Source organism: Tursiops truncatus, chromosome 10 (assembly GCF_011762595.2).
Source record: "Tursiops truncatus isolate mTurTru1 chromosome 10, mTurTru1.mat.Y, whole genome shotgun sequence".
NCBI lineage: Eukaryota > Metazoa > Chordata > Mammalia > Artiodactyla > Delphinidae > Tursiops > Tursiops truncatus.
The window spans coordinates 82,363,798-82,381,853 of record NC_047043.1 but is presented as its reverse complement, the minus strand read 5'-3'; the positions used below and the strand labels follow the sequence as shown (position 1 = coordinate 82,381,853).

Below are 18,056 nucleotides of genomic sequence, written 5' to 3'. Positions count from 1 at the left end.
GGCATAAACCATGTCTGTTTAGTTCACCTCTTCATTCTTTAACCAGGCACAATTCCAGACCCAGAGAAAGAACCCAGTAACTATTTGTCAATGGGTTAAATGATTAATGAATTGACCATGGTGCTTTTTCTGGTCACTTCTGACTGTAATCTACCTTTACAAAAAAACAAAAACAGGAATGAAGCAGGCTTCCCTGAATATTTATACCAAGCATGAGTTAAATTAATGGCCACTAGAAATGTAAAAAACACACAATGTTTGTTCTCAAATAACTTAATCTAGTTGAAAAAAAGGGGAGAAAATGTGAAATATCAGCACAATTTCTACTTTTTAATGGGAGAAGTAAGGAAGTACTCAGAAGAGAAAGAATTACTCAAAAAGGCTTTCGATGGGAAACAAGGCCTTTGGAGATTGGGGTAGCATGACAAACTTCCTTTGGCAAAGATGGTAAATCGTGAGCAAAGTTTCTCAAAGTGTGGGATACAGGATGGTCTCAAATGGAGACACACAGACTCCACATTCAATGACCATGGAATTACACAGTGAGAAAGGTCCTTTCCAATGTCTTTCATCCCAGGAAAAGTGTCTTTTTGATGCTAATGTGTCTTCAATCTGGAAACACTTGCCTTTTGTAACAAAAACAGCTCAGATCTCATACTCAGGCCCTTCTAGACCACACACCTAGTCAGGATCTAAGTTTTCTTCCAATTTCATTATATTTATTTTACACATACATCCATCTGTCGTTGCCATTTACTATAGCATTTCCTTTAAATATATATTTTTAATTTATTTAAGCCTCCATATGGAATATGGGGGCAAAGGTCATGAAGTTAGTATGAGCATGGCTCAAAATTGGGAACCCTGATTGAGAGAAATGAAGAATGTGTCAGAATCCTTCAGTGGACACAAGATTAAAACACAGCCCAGAAATAGTGGCTACTCTATTGCAGTGAGAAGCGAACAGCTACAAAGAATTCCAGTCTGATAAAGAAAATCATCTAGGGCTCTGAAATCATAGTACGTGGGCCTAGTCCTAATCACTTCCTAACTGTGGAAAGTGAACATGACTGACAGATATGATTCCATACAGGAAAACTAGGGGCCAGGCCAATAGGACCGAGAATATCACAATGGAAGTGATGCCACGATTGTTGATAGTGCCTGTAAACAAGACCTCCGTCCAGAAAAAAAAAAAAGGCAAGGCTGTTAGAACAAAATGTTAGGCATGCTGTATTTCAGTATATAATGACCTCTCCTCTCACACTGTGAAGGTCACTTCTGCCTGTGTTATCTCCTGGGGCACAAATATAGCTTATAGTCCAGTTTTGTTTTGGTTTGCCTTTTTTCTAATTTCATAATAAAGTACCAGAGGAGATTCCCAGTAGAGTTTTTGGGTTTTTTTTTTTTTCCCTAGCTGTATAATATTTTTATACACTAGATGGAGCCAACTTTATAATGCTTTGGGATTCACATACAGGTTTGTGCTGGACATGAAAAAAACCCATACAAAAAGTTATGGGAGAGCCATGTACCACCTAAATATATTTTAATTTAAATTTTGAAGATCAAAGTTTTAATTTTGAAGATCAAAAGGTCCCATCATTTTACCACTCTGCATATGTTCCATAACTCCTAAGCCCAAATTAATATCAAACTATCAATAATGCTGTAAAAACGTTTGAAATATGATCATCTTATAGTTCACTGGCACTTTTAACTTTGGTTTAACATGGGTTTATTATAGTGTTTTAAACTGACAATTTCAAAAAATATTTCTTTTCCTTTGCTTTGGGAGAAATGGAAGCAATTTATAAATGCAGTAAGCATGATTCTCTCATCAGACCCATGAAGTAAAGACTACCTCTAGGGTAGGTGGGATCAGAGCAAAGAGAGTGGCAGGTATAGAGAGAATACAGAAAACAGTCACCAGCATGGAGTGAAACGGCCAAGGCACTTGCAAGAGGAAATGGCTGATCTCCAGAACCAGGGAAGGTCCACTGCCCAAAGACAAGAATACACCTCTAACCTGGAGCCAGGATGGGGCAGCAGGGAAGTAAGACGAAGGTTACACTGATGATTCTCTCCTGTCAGTCATGGTAACTCAATGCCTTTTCATTGACTCCTAATCCTTTAAAATCATGGTTCTCAAACGGCACAGTCTTGTCCTCAGAGGACATGTGACAATGTCTGGAGCCACTTCTGGTTGTTACAGACGGGGAGGCAGGTGCTACTGGCATCTACAGGCAGAGACCAGGGTGCTGTTAAATACCTTACAAGGCCTAGCACGCCCCTCACAATAAAGACTACCCAGCCCCAAATGTTTAATAGTGCTGCGTGTGAGAAACTCTATTTTAAAGTAAGCAGCTCTCCCATACAGGAGACAGAGTAGTTCTAACTCACTGTAAGTGTTAAATAAATAAGCAAAAACTTCAGTGTGTCTAACAGACAGCTTTTAAAGTCGGTGGGACACAGTACACTGGCATACTTGAGTTACATATGCCACAGTATTTTGTCAACGTGAAAAAATTATGTTGAGTGATTAAAGCCACAGCACAGAGGGTAAGGATTAAGGAGGAATAGATCAATAAATTGAAGATTATGGACACAACAGTGAAAATGAATGAACTACAGCTATATGCCTCTACATGTTTCAAATCAAAAACAAGGTTGAAAAAGGCAAGTCACACAGAATACTGCCATATGGCTCCACTGTTTATATTCAAAGTCTAGTTTAGACATGCAGTCATAGATAGCAACACTGAACAGTAATGAAAAGCAAAGGAGTGATTAGCATAAAATTCAGGGTGGTGGTGAACTCAGTTGGGGGTAGGATACAGAGGAGGATGTAATCAAAGGTGAGGCTTCTAGAGTACTTTATATCTCAGGATGAATACTGGGGACACGGTTATTCATCTTATTGTTCTTTACTTAACTGATAGGTTTTCGGTGCTCTTCTATGTGTATATTTCACATTTTTTATGAAGGATTAAAAAGGAGCGTAAGGAAAGTGAAGATATAGAGATAACAAGCATAGCCCACTCATTAAGGATAATTTTGACCTATCTGGCTATGGTACCATCAGGTCAGAGGTATCTCTCACTCTGCTTTGCCCTTAACCCTCCACTGTCTGGTCACTTATCATATGTTACCTGTCAACACCACACTGCATCTCCTCTGCCCTCACAGTTATTCTGCCATGATAAAGCTCTGGCCTGGACTGCTAAGTTGCTCTGGCCTGGACTGCTAAGTTGCCCTCCCCACTCCCTGCAGTACATCCTAAACCTACTACTAGATAACTCTTCCTAAAGCATGGCTTTGCTGCTTTCATGCTACTACTTTATTTTTTTTTTTCCGTTTTTATTGGAGTATAGTTGATTTACAATGCTGTGTTAGTTTCTGCTGTACAGCAACATGAATCATTTATACATATATCCACTTTTTTAGATTCTTTTCCCATATAGGTCATTACAGAGTATTAAGAGTTCCCTGTGCTATACAGCAGGTCCGTATTAGTTATCTATTTTATATATAGTAGTGTGTATATGTCAATCCCAAATCTCCCAATTTATCCTTCCCCCACTTTTCGCCCTGGTAACCATAAGTTTGTTTTCTACATCTGTGACTCTATTTCTGTTTTGTAAATAAGTTCATTTGTACCTTTTTTTAGATTCCACATATAAGTGATATCATAGGATATCTGTCTTTGTCTGACTTACTTCACTTAGTATGATGATCTCTAGGTTCATCCATGTTGCTGCAAAAGGTAGTATTTCATTTTCCATGCTACTAATTTACTAAAATTAATGGTTTATCAACACAGAATGAATGAATTTCAAATGTCTTATTTAGACTGGCAATCAAGGCCAACTTATCTTTCTAGTCTCAACGATTATAACTAGTGCAAACATTACAAACAACATACAGTAGTCCCCCACCTCTTATCCATGGAAGATACTTTCCAAGACCCCTAATGGATGAGTAGTACAGAACTCTATATATATTATGTTTTTTCCTATGCATACATATCTAGGATAAAGTTCAATTTATAAATTACGCACAGTAAGAGAATATCTGAATCACCCGCATCACTATTCTTGCACTCTGGGGCCATCAGTTAGTAAAATAAGGGCTACTTGAACACGACAGTCAATCTGATAACCTAGATGGCTACTAAGTTACTAACAGACTGGATATGCTGGACAAAGGGATGATTCACGTCTGGGGCAGGACGGCACAGGACAGCGCGAGATTTCATCGCACTACGCAGAATGGTGTGCAACTGAAAACTTCTGAATTGTTTATTTCTGGAATTTTCCATTTAATATTTTTGGATGGTGGTGGACTATGGATAACTGAATCTGTGGATAACAGGGAACTACTGCACTCATTCTCTAACCCCAGCTGTATACTCTTGATTAAATTGTTCCTCTTGCCTGGAATACCTGTCATGCACTCACCATCCCTTTCTACCAAGATCCTACACATTCTCCAGTAAAATGAAACAGAGGTTCGTTACCAAATGTTGGCGAGGAATAGTGCCACTGGAACACTCAGATGCTGCTGCTGTGGGTGTAAATTGGTACAAAGACTTTGGAAACGGTTTGTAGTATTCACCAAAGCTGGACACGTGCATACTTTATAACCCAATAATTCCACTCCTTGGCACATAGCACACAGAAACGTACATGCATGTTCACCAAAAAGCATACAGCAATAATGTTCATAACAGCACCGCTCATAACAGTGCAAAACTGTAGGCAAACCAAATGCCCATCAACAGTAGAAGAGATAGTGATACAGTCATACAACAGAATATTCCATGGGAATAAACTATTGCCACATATGACAACAGGGATGAATCTCACATACATAATGTTGGGCAAAGGAATCCAGACATGGCAGTACAGGCTGTATTGTTCCATTTGTATAAAGTTAAATAACACCCAGACAGCATTAATCTATGTTAGAAGTCAGGATGGTGATTATACCTGGGGAAGGGTTGACTAGCAGAAGGTGCAAGGAGGCTAGTAATGGTCTGTCTCATAGACTGGATTACTCCATGAAAATTCATCAGGCAGTACACATAAGATGTGTATACTTTTCTATAGGAATGTTATACTTTGATTAAAAGTTTACTAAAAAACATTTTAATAATCGACCCATTCTTCAAAATTATATTAATACCTTGACAAACCTTCCTCACTTTAACAAAAATCATCCATGATCCCAGCTAGATGCCTTTTTTCCTCTGTCTAGATTTCCATGATACAAATGTAATGTTCCCTTTTATTTTTTTGTGCATGTTTACCAAAGTTGACTGTTACGCCACTGAGCATACAGACCAGTACTTTCTTTTCTGATTTCCTATAAAGCACTGACTTCTAGTAGCTAATCAAAAGATACTTATGGGGGCTTCCCTGGTGGCGCAGTGGTTGGGAGTCCGCCTGCTGATGCAGGGGACGCGGGTTCGTGCCCCGGTCCGGGAGGATCCCGCATGCCGCGGAGCGGCTGGGCCCGTGAGCCATGGCCGCTGAGCCTGCGCGTCTGGAGCCTGTGCTCCGCAACGGGAGAGGCCACAGCGGTAAGAGGCCCACGTACCGCAAAAAAAAAAAAAAAAAAAAAAAAAAAAAAAAAAGATACTTATGGGATTTTAATGACATGCATTGCCCCTTTCAAAACAAGTCCACATTTCTCTCTCAGTGTGTTGGGTACACGCTGTCATTCTTTTTTAAAAATACTGTTCTTAATTTATATAACATTAAAATTCACCTTTTTGCTGTACAGTTCTAGAGGTTTTGAAATGCATAAATTCATGTAACCACCACCACAATCAAGATACAGAACAGTTCCATCATTTCAAACACTCCTTAGGCTGCCCCTGGGGAGTCAAAACATCACCCAAACCCATCCCCCAGAAATCACCTATTTTTCTATTCCTATAGTTTTGTCTTTTCCAGAACGTCATATAAATGGGATCATTTAATACAGAGACTTTTGAGTCTGGCTCCTTTCTCTTAGCAAGTATATTTGAGATCAATCCATGTTGCAGCAGGTATCGGTACCCATTTGCAAATTAATATTCCATTGTATAGACGAACCATGGCTTATTTATCCTTTCACCAGTGGAAGGACATTTGGGCTGTCTCCAGTTTTTGATGATGGTGATTAAAGCTGCTATACTTTTTAAAGACTTTTTTTTAAAAAAAAATAGTATTTGCAAACGACTTACTAAAGGTCATACATTTACCAGTGATGAAAAGAAACGGTATACACTCGTAAAAAACTCTGGGAAAACAGGAGTCAACAATTTTTCCCCTTATGTCAATGAACCCAGCTCACAATATATTTTCTGTAAAGAGATTTCAAACTCCCTTTTCTATATTTAGTGCACAGTAATGAGCCAGAGTTCATAACTATCCAACTAAAGCACTTTTCTAGAGGCTGCTTCTTGCCAATGTGACCCTATGGCCGCACTACTATAAATAACATGTATGCCTTGATCTGTGTACAGCTATTCATCAGTGCTACGTAAATAAGTGATTATGCGCTGCCGGCCTCTGCCTTTCATCTGACCTACTGGACTTACCTGCGATGCACAGAGGGGACAGTAAGTGACAGGCCTGGCACTCAGGGGCTCCAAGACATGCAAGGAAAAGGGCTACTTCAACGATTATGCAGAAGGGTGGCTACAGCTGCACTTTTTTTCTGTTGATTTAAACACAAAAAGCATATGTCCAAATCCTCGGGGGCAGAGTGACCATATCACAAAATTTCCATTAGCTGGCATTTCAAGGTATCCATCTATGAAGCCTGAGCCACTACACGGCCAGGGTCGAGGCCACAGGGAAAGGAAATGTCCAAGAACAACTTCTCAGGGACGTCTCTGAGCTGCACCTGCCACCTTGGCTAGAGAAAACACGTTGGTTTTAAGCTTTGAAAACTCAAAGTGGCATGATAAATCTTTTTGTAATATCTCCATGATAGTAACTAGAAAAATCATGAGACTCTCATCCTCCAGCCTCTTTCAAAAGTTCTTACTAATAATAATAGCAGCTAATTATGGGAGGTATGCTACGCACTCCTGTGCTAAGCATTTTACATACCATACCTTGATTTATTCCTCAATAACAACCCACTAACTTAAACACTATGATGATGTCCCTTTTACCAAGGAGAAGAGTGAGGCTCTGAGAGACTGCATCACTTGCTGAAGAGTTTGCAGAGAAGGAATTCAATCCAAGGCACAGTCTGATTCTAGAGCCTGTGTTCTTAACCCACAGGCTATAGCCATGGCTCTACTTATAGAGATATTTATTTATTCATTATTTACTCAAAAATATTATAGTATTATAGCCATCTAAGGAAGTAAATTGGAATGAGATATGCTCCCCACCCCCTCTAGGTGCTCATTACTTGGAGGAGGGCAGAGAATCCTATAAATAATAATACCTTAACCTTTTTGGTCACATACTTTTCTGAGACTCATATGAAAACTACGGACTGCCTCCAGAAAAAATTCACACAGGCACAGACACACAAACCTGAATGCTTATAGCCACAGCCTAGGAATCCCTGGAATACTTAACTAGCTGACTATTAGCTGCAAAAGGTTTTGATTAAGAGAGGAGCAAAGTATTGTGAGAACTCAAAGGGGAAAGCTCAGGGTACGGAAGTCCTGAAGATGGAAATGCATTAGGCAAAGAAGGAAGGAAGGGGGCCTTCGATGAAGAGATGCATGTTTCAGAACGCTGGTGGGAGGACAAAGGTCTAAAGAGGAAAGGGGAGGGAAGCAGGGAATTAGGTAGCAGATCATTAAAATATTCCAGACAAGAGTTTCCTATTTCTAGGAAGGATGTGGTGAGAATGAGGTATGAGTCCAGGCTCTGGGGTCAGAAAGAGCTTGGTTCACATCTTGTACTACATATATGTGCAATGGAATACTACTTACCCATAAAAAGATATGAAATCTTGCCATCTTCAACCACATGGATGGATATTATGGATATTATGCTAAGTAAAATAAGTCAAACAGAGAAAGACAAATACCATATGATTTCACTCATACGTGAAATTTTTTTAACGTGAACAAACCAAATCAAACAAAAACAAACATATAGATACAGAGACCAGAGCAGTGTTTACCAGAGGGGAAGGGGGCGGGGGAAGGCAAAATGGGTAAAGGGGGACAACAGTATGGTGACAGATGGAAACTAAACTTGGTGGTGAGCACACTGCAGCGTATACAGAAACCCAAATACAATATTGTACATATGAAACTTACATGTTATAAACCAATAAAAAACATATAAACACAGGCAGACCTCAGAGATATTGTGGGTTTGGTTCCAGACCATCACATGAATTTTTTGGTTTCCCACTGCGTATCAAACTTATGTTTACACTATACTATAGTCTATTAAATGCGCAATAGTACTATGTCTAAAAAAGAATACATCTTAATTTTAAAATTTTTTATTGCTAAAAAATGTTAGCCATCATCTGAAGCTTCAGTAAGTTGTAATCCTTTTGCAATAGTAACATCAAAGATCACTGATCACAGACCACCATAACAAATATAATGAAAAAGTTCAAATATTAAAAGAAATACCAAATGTAACATATAGATACAAAGTGAGCAAATGCTATTGGAAAAATGGTGCTGATAGACTTGCTCGAGGCAGGTTTGCCACAAACCTTCAATTTGTAAAAAAGGCTATATCTGCAAAATGCAATAAATCGAAGCGCAATAAAGCAAGATGTGCCTATTAAGTCCCCGGCAATGAGAAAGAACGAAAGAGGGAGGGAGGGAAGGAGGAAGAGAGAGACAGGAAGGAAGGAAGGAAGGAAGGAAGGAAGGAAGGAAGGGAGGAAGGAAGGAAAGAACTGAGTTCAAATCCAAGTTCTTCCCCCCCTCATTAGCTATACAGCCAGGGGAAAATTAAACCCCTCTAAGCCTGTTTCCTTGTCTGTAAAATGGGGACAAGAGCCCCAACTTCATGGATTGTTGTAAGACAATCCATGGAATAATGCATGATACCCACTTGACACACTGAATACGTGTGAGCATTGAGTACAGTGTAGCCATTATTATTAACAACTTCATCATTATCACCATCATTTTCACCCTGGCCTGATGCTAACATGGCTTCCCCAAAAGAACTCCTCTAAAACCGCACCAGAAAAGAACTCCCTGATCCATGTTTGGGCCAACCTGCTATATTCTTAGACCCATGAGGCACTGTAGAAGGATCCTTGACCAAATAAAGTCCCAGTGCAAAAAGCCACCATTAAAATACTCTCCTTATAAACTCCTTGTACACTCACACGCAATTATTTATTCTCGTTAATCACATAAATATGTTAGAAGCACACTCTAGAGTAGGGGGAAAACAAATTAGGACAATCGTTGGGATATGGGGGGAGGGTATTTTTTTAATATCATCAGTGTCTGCTCTTCTATTATGTGAGCACAGAGATTATCAAGAGCTAGACAGACATTACATGCTATTGTCAATACTATCATGTCCATAACAAGAATCTAAAGACATAAATTCTTGCAAAGCCTTTCTGTACCCAGTTCATCTATGTCACCATTCACGGCATTACTACGTAGAAAAGGAAAATGGTACAAAATATTATACCCAGTTCTTCTTAATCACTGTGTTTTCAGTAATATTTTATTTTAGATTCTTCACGCAGTCTAGGAGCTAACATAAAAGTAACACACTGGAACCCATCCATGAATGCTTGAGGAAATGTGCACAGAGTATTTTGTTTTGATTCCTCAGCCATGGTAATAGACAGAATATTCATGAAACCCTTGTACTTAAAAATGTTCCATGGCCAGCCAATATTTGCCAGAATGATACTGCCATATAGTCAGCAATGGAAAAATAAAGTCATGAGAAAACACAACCATTCTCATCTTTCCCAGAAGGATGGCCAGGATATCTGCTTTCCTGTGCCACAGAGGCTGACACCAGCTACGAAAATCACAACGTTCCCCTCACTTGAAAGCACACACGCACAGGAAAGGAAAACAAAGGTGTTCCAATGATCTTCCCCGAACCCAACAGACTGTTAGAAATTCACCAGGCTTCTTTCACCTTTAAATTTGTTCTCCTGCAAAAGCACAGTTAGTAAATGAGTTCATGCCATCGAAAACGCAAAAAAGTAGTAGAAAACCCAACTGTCCTAGAATAATAAAGTAGAAGAAATTGTTCGTGAGTCGGGGACAGAAGGGAGGAATCGAGGCTGACAAGAGGATAACGTTGCTAGCGCGTCATTAAACTCGAATGTGAGGGCGACAGCTGATTGGCTGTGAAGCATATGGAATGGAATCATAGCACTTAGGATTTACCCATGTCTTACCAGAACAAAACAAAGATTTATGTTAGGAAATATTCCCACATGGCTTTCAGAAAACCTGATCAATTCTCAAGAAACTGAACCAAAGCAGTCTTTGAGGCGTACATAAACTAGAGACACATAAGTTACAAATCAGACCTTTCTCTCCATCTGAAATGTGTCATATGTGAAAGAAACTTCTATCAGCATTAAGGATCATCAATTACTAATGCCACAAACACAGTCCATTTAGTGGAATTTAATTCTTTTCATACCTCTGTTTCTACACCAGCTAGTTATCCTTCTCTACAAGCAGCACACTCCAGGAGTTAAGAACACAACCCCTGGACTCAAACTTCCTGCATCTGCCACTAACTCTAATTTCTCCATCTGTAAATGAGGAACATAACTAAATGAGTTAAGGCAAGTAAGACACTCATGTTTCTGCCTGGTCTTGACACCGTTTTAATCTTTCTCATCTTCTCTAGTCCTAGTATATCTTTCTTGGGCAGAAAACAGGCAGAATGGATATCTTTGCAGAGTGATTCCAACATTGCTTTATGAAAGAAATGCAAACGTATGCCTGCTTTGATTTCATTCACTCTTTAACAAATATTCATTAAGTTTCTACTATGAGCCCACAGGTACCCTGCTAGAAGTCGGGACATACCAATGAACAACAACAGATACAGCAACCAAGACACAGTCCAGGCCCCTTTCCTCCATCACATATTCCTCAGTGGTGCTCTGTAGACGCAGCTTGCTGAGCATAAAGAATGTGGAGTCGCCATTAAGGAAAAATTCCTAGTACATGTGCTTCAGAGCCGGCCATGTTTACTGTCTTTAATCTGTGAACTAGTGACATACACCTAGCTAAGACCCTGCTTTTGAGATCCTTATATGCTTCTACAACACCTTATATGTCCATCTGTTAATTGCATACATATTTATTCAACACTTACCAAGAGCCAAAGGCCAGACTTGACCCTGGGTAGAGACTAGTGAGAAAGGCATGGTCCTTCTCCAATGTAGAATCTTGCATTTTAATGAGATTTTTTTTTTAATTGAAGTGTAGCTGATTTACAATACTGGTGTTAGTTTCAGGTGTACAGGATAGCAATTCATCTTTTTTTGAAGATTATAATCCATTATAGGCTATTATAAGATATTGGGTATAATTCCTGTGCTATACAGTAAATCCTTGTTGTTTATCTATTTTATGTATAGTACTTTGTGTCTGCGAATTCCATATAGAATCTTGCATTTTAGAGATGAGTGCACAGACGTGGTCCAGAGGGCAAACACAACTGACCCTAATTCATACCATTAGGAAGGGCAGCACTGAATTAAAAACCATGCCTAATGCCAAATGCAAGTACGTCCCCTCCTCAGGGATTTTACTCTTCCTGCTGTCCCCTTGGCCTATAACGCTCTTCCCCAGACGGTTGCATGGCTTACTCTTCAGTCAGTTAATTCACATCTCCATTTAAAAGGAACCTCAGAAGCGAGGTCTAACCTCTGAGCCTCAAATGAAATAGGAACTCCTCCTGGCTTTATTCCTCTTCATAGAACTTTCCACTCCTACCAGGACGTTAACTCCAATAGGGCACGTATCTTTGCCCATTTTATTCACTGCTCTATCCCCAGCACAGGGACAGCACTTGGCACAGAGTAGGTGCTCAATAAATATGTGTTGGGTGAATAAGCACAGTGTTCTTTTGACCTACCCTTAGGCACACCCATGTCACTCCTGCTGAGGAAGCTTACAACCCTGAGACTGCAGAGAAGAGGGACAATGACAAAAATTCAATTCATGAAACGTGAATGCTATGGAAAGAGCTGAGTGGCTGGGAAGCATGCGGAAGGTGACTGCGGCAGTAGGAAAATATGCCCAAGTGTGATTTATGCTAAACAGCATATGAGTTAGAGTGGTGTACCAGTGTGGCATTAAGTAACAACAGTCACATATCAAGAAATGGAGGGACACAGGGAACATGACATTCAGCCTCAATGTCATGCAGACACAGGTGGTGGGAGGGTGTGGTGAACTAGATACAAACCCATCCAAGGGCGAATGTTGGCCCATATTTGTTGAGCCTTCAGATTTTTAAAAAGAATAAGTAAATCCTGAAGAGAATATAGAAATTAATGATGCCACATTTTGATCAATTCAGAGTTGTTTTCAACACTACTCAGGCTACACTAACATCTAACAGCACCATTCAGAACAGAAGGTCCCAGACCAGCAGCAACTATTGTCTTCTCTGACCCTGTCCCCAGGAGTCACAGCAGTGCCACATGCAGGGCACTGAACAATGTCTTCTTGGGGGTCTTTGCAACTGGCATATAAACTCTAAGAAGGTTCATGTTTTCCTAATCTTCCCTCCTAGAACTGAATGAACAAATATTCCGACTTAACTTTTCAGTTCTTCTTTTTTTAATTTTATACTGGAGTACAGTTGATTAACAATGCTGTGTTAGTTTCAGGTGTACAGCAAAGTGATTCAGTTGTACATATACCTGTACCTACTCTTTTTGAAATTCTTTTCCCATTGAGGTTATTACAGGATATTAAGCAGAGTTCCCTGTGCTGCACAGTGGGTCCTTGTTGGTTATCTATTTTAAATATAGCCATGTGTACATGTCAATCCCAGACTCCCAATCTATCCCTCCCCACCGCGACCCTTCTCCCCCGGTAACCGTAAGTTCATTCTCTAAGTCTGTGAGCAGTGTTTCTGTTTTGCAATCTAAAAATAATGATACAAATGAACTTATTTACAAAACAGAAACTTTTCAGTTCTTAATGAGAGATCATGGGATGCCAACCAATCTTAGGTACAAGACAATGTTTTCTCAGAGTCTCTATGAAGAATTACCAAAACAAAACAAAACAAAACCCCAGCAAAAAACTGCAGAGCTCTGGATGGTACTAGAATCAAGCAGACTCTAAAATAGGTCAGAGAAAGAGCTGTAATTGTTTTAAATTCTTACCAGGCTAAAAATAAAATGATCGGGGGGGGAAAAAAATCACACTCTTATTTTTCTTTTATGTATACCTTGTTTGTTCCCCCAAACAAACTTAAAGCAGCTTACGTAAAAGCACACAACACCCCAAGACGAAACAACAGAAAACTAACATGCACAGGTGAAGAAAACAGGATGAAAGACAATTCAAGAGAAAAAAGAATTGAATGACCCTAGGGATAAGATTCGTTCACAAAAGGCAAATAAGAGTCTGCACGTTTTTCTAAAGGTGAGTCACAAACTGCTTTCTAAGCCACGGGGCACAGAGTCCAAGGTCTACAAGGGCCAAGCGGTTAAAGTAAGGAGGTAAAACAAAGGGAAGAGTGCATGCTTTGTTTTAAGGAAAATGGCATTACTTTATTGGATCCCACGGTTGCCATGGAGACATGTGATCCCAGCATTGCCAGATCTGATTTTTCAATAGATGCTGGAAATTCAAACACACTTGTGCGAAATCTTCTCATTTTCCACTGTTGGCAAACTAGTTTTCTTTTGGTTTAAAAAAAAAAAAAAGTATGGGTTGAAGAAAACATGCCTGTGGCCATAAAGAGGAAGAAGACATGATCAGTTACATGACTAACTCTATCCATAAAATAAAAACCCAAAGTTGAGTAGAAGTACAGTCATTTGTGGTATCAAAACCAGAGAGACACTTCTCCCAAGGATCTTCATAAAGAAGACACTGGAATATCCACAAGATAGGCACCCCATACAATCAGGATTCATGGGGCTCTATCTCATGATGACCTTCCAAGGAGACCGAGAGCATAATACTAAGTGTAATGTAATAAAACTAACTGCTGGGGTTGGGGGGAAATGGGGTGGGGGGTAGGGGCAAATTGTCAGGTTTAGAGATATCTGCTGGTCTGGATTATTTCAGGTACAGATTTTACAGATTTCCCTTGACTATTTTTTAACCAGTGAGCACTTTTGATAAATATAAAATCCTCACGCCTTTCTTTAATGTTATTTGACAAATCAGAGTAAAAGCTACCTTGGAAAATGGTTTTTCAAATGACATTGCCTTCTGTTTCTCTGTTGTTTTTTTTTCGGAACGCGGGCCTCTCATTGTTGCAGCCTCTCCCGTTGCGGAGCACAGGCTCCGGACGCGCAGGCTCAGCGGCCATGGCTCACGGGCCCAGCCTCTCCGCGGCATGTGGGATCTTCCCGGCCCGGGGCAAGAACCCGTGTCCCCTGCATCGGCAGGCGGACTCTCAACCACTGCGCCACCAGGGAAGCCCCGACATTGCCTTCTTTCCTCATTGCTTTACTAGAGTATTCGGAATAACAGATAAACCTTTATCCTTCAGACTGTAATCCATAAATATTGGTTTTTCTCAGCAGCATTTGAGAAGTACTGAGTAGAACCAGATGCAAGGTTACATCCCCTGACGAGGATCTGGAGTGAGGTATTCTATGGGACCATTAAGTTCAAAGCCATTTGCTTTACTGGACAGTCCATCTAGCAGTAGGATTGAACTTTGTGGATGTTGAAGAACCTGCCATTCACCAGCCAAGGAAGGATACAAGGGTAGGACCAAATGTCTCCACAAAAAAAAAAATTCTGTATCTGTTGCAGGTCACCAACAAAAGGCCAAGCAAGCTCTAGTCCACACGGTGACACACAGTGATGATCCCTGGAATCCCTGGGGTGCTGAAAGGGTGGCTGGGTTCCAAACTGGGCTCTTGACATACCTAGAACTAGTGCAACTTTATTTCATCTGTCTCATGTAGAGTTAGTTCTAATGCTTGTTTTGAACATGCAAATCTGTTTAAAAACATGATTGACACATCAGGGGACAATTTGAGCATAACGCACAGGAACTTGAGTTTCCTTATGTATGACTTGGTCCACAAGAAACACTAGGTGAACACAGAAAACCACACCCACCTGAGTCAGGCAGTAGAGAAATACACAAAACTTAGACACCGCAAACACCTGCCCGCTACCCTCAGTTTACCATACGTGCTGCACACCACAACCACCCACAGCTTTGCTACAACTTTCCACCCAGTTTAAGACCAGCTTCCTTCCACCACCTCACCATGGTTTACAAGCTGCCACCCTCCCCTCAGCCACCTCCCCAAGCAAACACTAGGTCATTTCAAGGCAAAGCGCCAAGTTTATGTGGTACTTGTATACTGCCTAACCATTTAGCAAGTGTAAAACTCTACTGCTTTTCTAAGGTTCCTAGCTTTCCTTTTTTTATGTTCTTGATGAAGTTTTTGAGTATTGTGCCCCAGCTCCGCTTTTCCTGTAGACTCTGTGCTATCTATTGCATGATTTTCCATCATCTAGTGATTGTTTTAGAAATGCGTACGTTGTATTAGGGAAGAACGGCCAATACTGGGATACTAAATAAAATGTTATTTGAAAGAAAATGATTTCACTAGAATGTAAGTTCTCCTCAAAGCTACCATGCTGCTCCCCCAACTCCAGGGGATACCATTCACGTCATATAAGATGTGTATCATTTTCATTATAAATTAACTAACTCGGCATTTAACAAATTGTTATGCGAAGCCTCATATGTGTCATGAAAGGACTACACTTCAAAGGATGCATGTGTTCACTTTGCAAAAGTAAAGGAAAACAAAAAAATACATAAAAAAATAAAAATCATTCATCATCTTAATACACAAGCATTTTAATGTTCTTCCTTTCAGTTTTTTCTCTTTGCACATATAACACCACTATCCCTGCCATGTGCACTATTTTGCCTGGTCTATTTATCTTATCTTGGCTTTAAATTGGTCTGCCACTTCTAAATCAAATATGCTTACATTTCTTTAAGAAAAAAAAAAAAAACTGTTGTCAAATTGACCCAGTCATTTAACATTAACTGAGCACGTACTATCTGTTGAGCACCATGCTCTGTGACATGCAAATTAGAATATTCAATAGACTGGGCTTAACCACCTAGAGAATTTCTTAAAGTTTCCAAATTTGGCATAGTTACAACATTTCTTGCCCTTAAGATTAATTACTATTTTCATTCTAGTTCTAAGATTGGTTAAAAATATAAATTACATAAATAGCACATTTGGAAAAGAAAATGGACTTGTATTATCAGCCGCCTGCAAAGTACAGCTTCAAGAATTGCATTCTGCCCTTTTATCTGTCACCTTTCCAAATACTGTACCACTAAAATTAACGACACAAAACAAAGCTGCATCTGAATATTTCTAAGTAGTAAATACACACATTAAAGTGTCATGGTGCTTCCTTCGACAGTACATGTACTAAAATTGGAATAATACAGAGAAGATTAGCATGGCCCCTGCACAAGGATGACACGCAAATTCATGAAGCGTTCCATATTTTGAAGGATATATGTATAGCTGATTCACTTTTTTATAAAGCAGAAACTAACACACCATTGTAAAGCAATTATACTCCAATAAAGATGTTAAAAAAAAAAAGTATTATGAAGTCTGCCTACCAATTTTCCCTCTTTATTTGTCCAGCAAGGTTATTTTAAGATTTTATTTTGTTTGTGTGTGACTATGGATTTAAGAGTTTAGTAAATTATGTGGAAGATACAGATACACATAAATATATATAGGTGTGTGTTTATGTGTATGTGTGTGTGTGTGTGTCTCTGTGTATATCAAAGACTGGGCTCAAATATATATATTCTTGAATTTTCTTTTCTACAAAATGTGAAATATACATGTAGTTCTATATATTTAAGTTAAATTGGCTAACAAGAAACCAGGTGTAGAAAGCTGTTTGGGGTTGTATCTTCTCTTGCCAGTTGGTGAGATGCTGGGAAACACTAAGAAATGAGGGCAATAAGGACAAAATCAAAAGAGGTGAGATAATCTAGACACATAATAGTGTGCTCTAAAATCACTGATAAATGATTTACTCTTTTCTTTAAAAATTTTTTTAAATAAAATAAATTTCAAAAAAATTTTAAATAAGCTACTTGGCTAAGTCATTATTCAGGTTCCAAACCAGGGGACGGAGGGAACACTGGCAAAGGTCACAGGGTTACATCTTCATATGCCACTCAGGTGCCAGCCTCCACCATATTTTATGCTTCTCCCTCTCTCATTGAAAAAGACCACTGTCTTATTATGATAACAATTTCCAGGTGGAAGCTAAGCCTTCAGTCAAGATTCCTGTCCCTTTCAAAGTACCTGTGTGTGTGTGACGTGGTAGATTAAGGTGTTCCAGCTCACCCTGGGCAATAGCTTTTCTCAAACCTCACAGCAATTCATCTTGGGTACCCATAGAGGCAGTCCTGGAACGGCTGAGTTTGAGAAGGGGTGAAAGTGCACCCCATAACTTTTCCACCAAAGCACATCTCAGCAGAGGAGCCACATCCTTGCAAGGAGCCCTGGAAGCAAGGCCTAGGAGCATGGTCTGAATTCACCGTCAGCAAGGGAGAGGTCTCCTGGCAGCCTCACGTTTCATCTCACATTCTACTCTCTAACATACCCTTGCTTTTATCAGCAGGAAACAGTTCCTAAATCACCGACCAGTTGAATTATTGAGACTTTTGCACCCCTGCCCCAAATAGTCAAGAACTATTGATGCTCTAAAAAACACACGAGTCACTTTAACCTCCAGCTTCATGCAGCCTTTGGCACAGGGCTTCAGACTTCCACTAAGAACATAAGTGTTTTGACTTTTCAAAGCCCTGATGCATGTATTTTCTTTTTTAAAAACATCA

The 18,056-nt window shown here is 39.7% G+C and overlaps 1 protein-coding gene and 1 non-coding gene across 13 annotated transcripts in view; one reads left to right on the top strand and one right to left on the bottom strand.

Moving 5' to 3' along the window:
* The window catches only part of MITF (melanocyte inducing transcription factor), a 223,542-nt gene that overhangs the window by 108,369 nt on the left and 97,117 nt on the right, over positions 1–18,056 (bottom strand). The window lies entirely within an intron of this gene.
* LOC117314042 (U6 spliceosomal RNA) lies at positions 16,594–16,700 on the top strand. Its single transcript, XR_004528725.1, has one exon. It is a non-coding gene; the product is annotated as a U6 spliceosomal RNA (small nuclear RNA).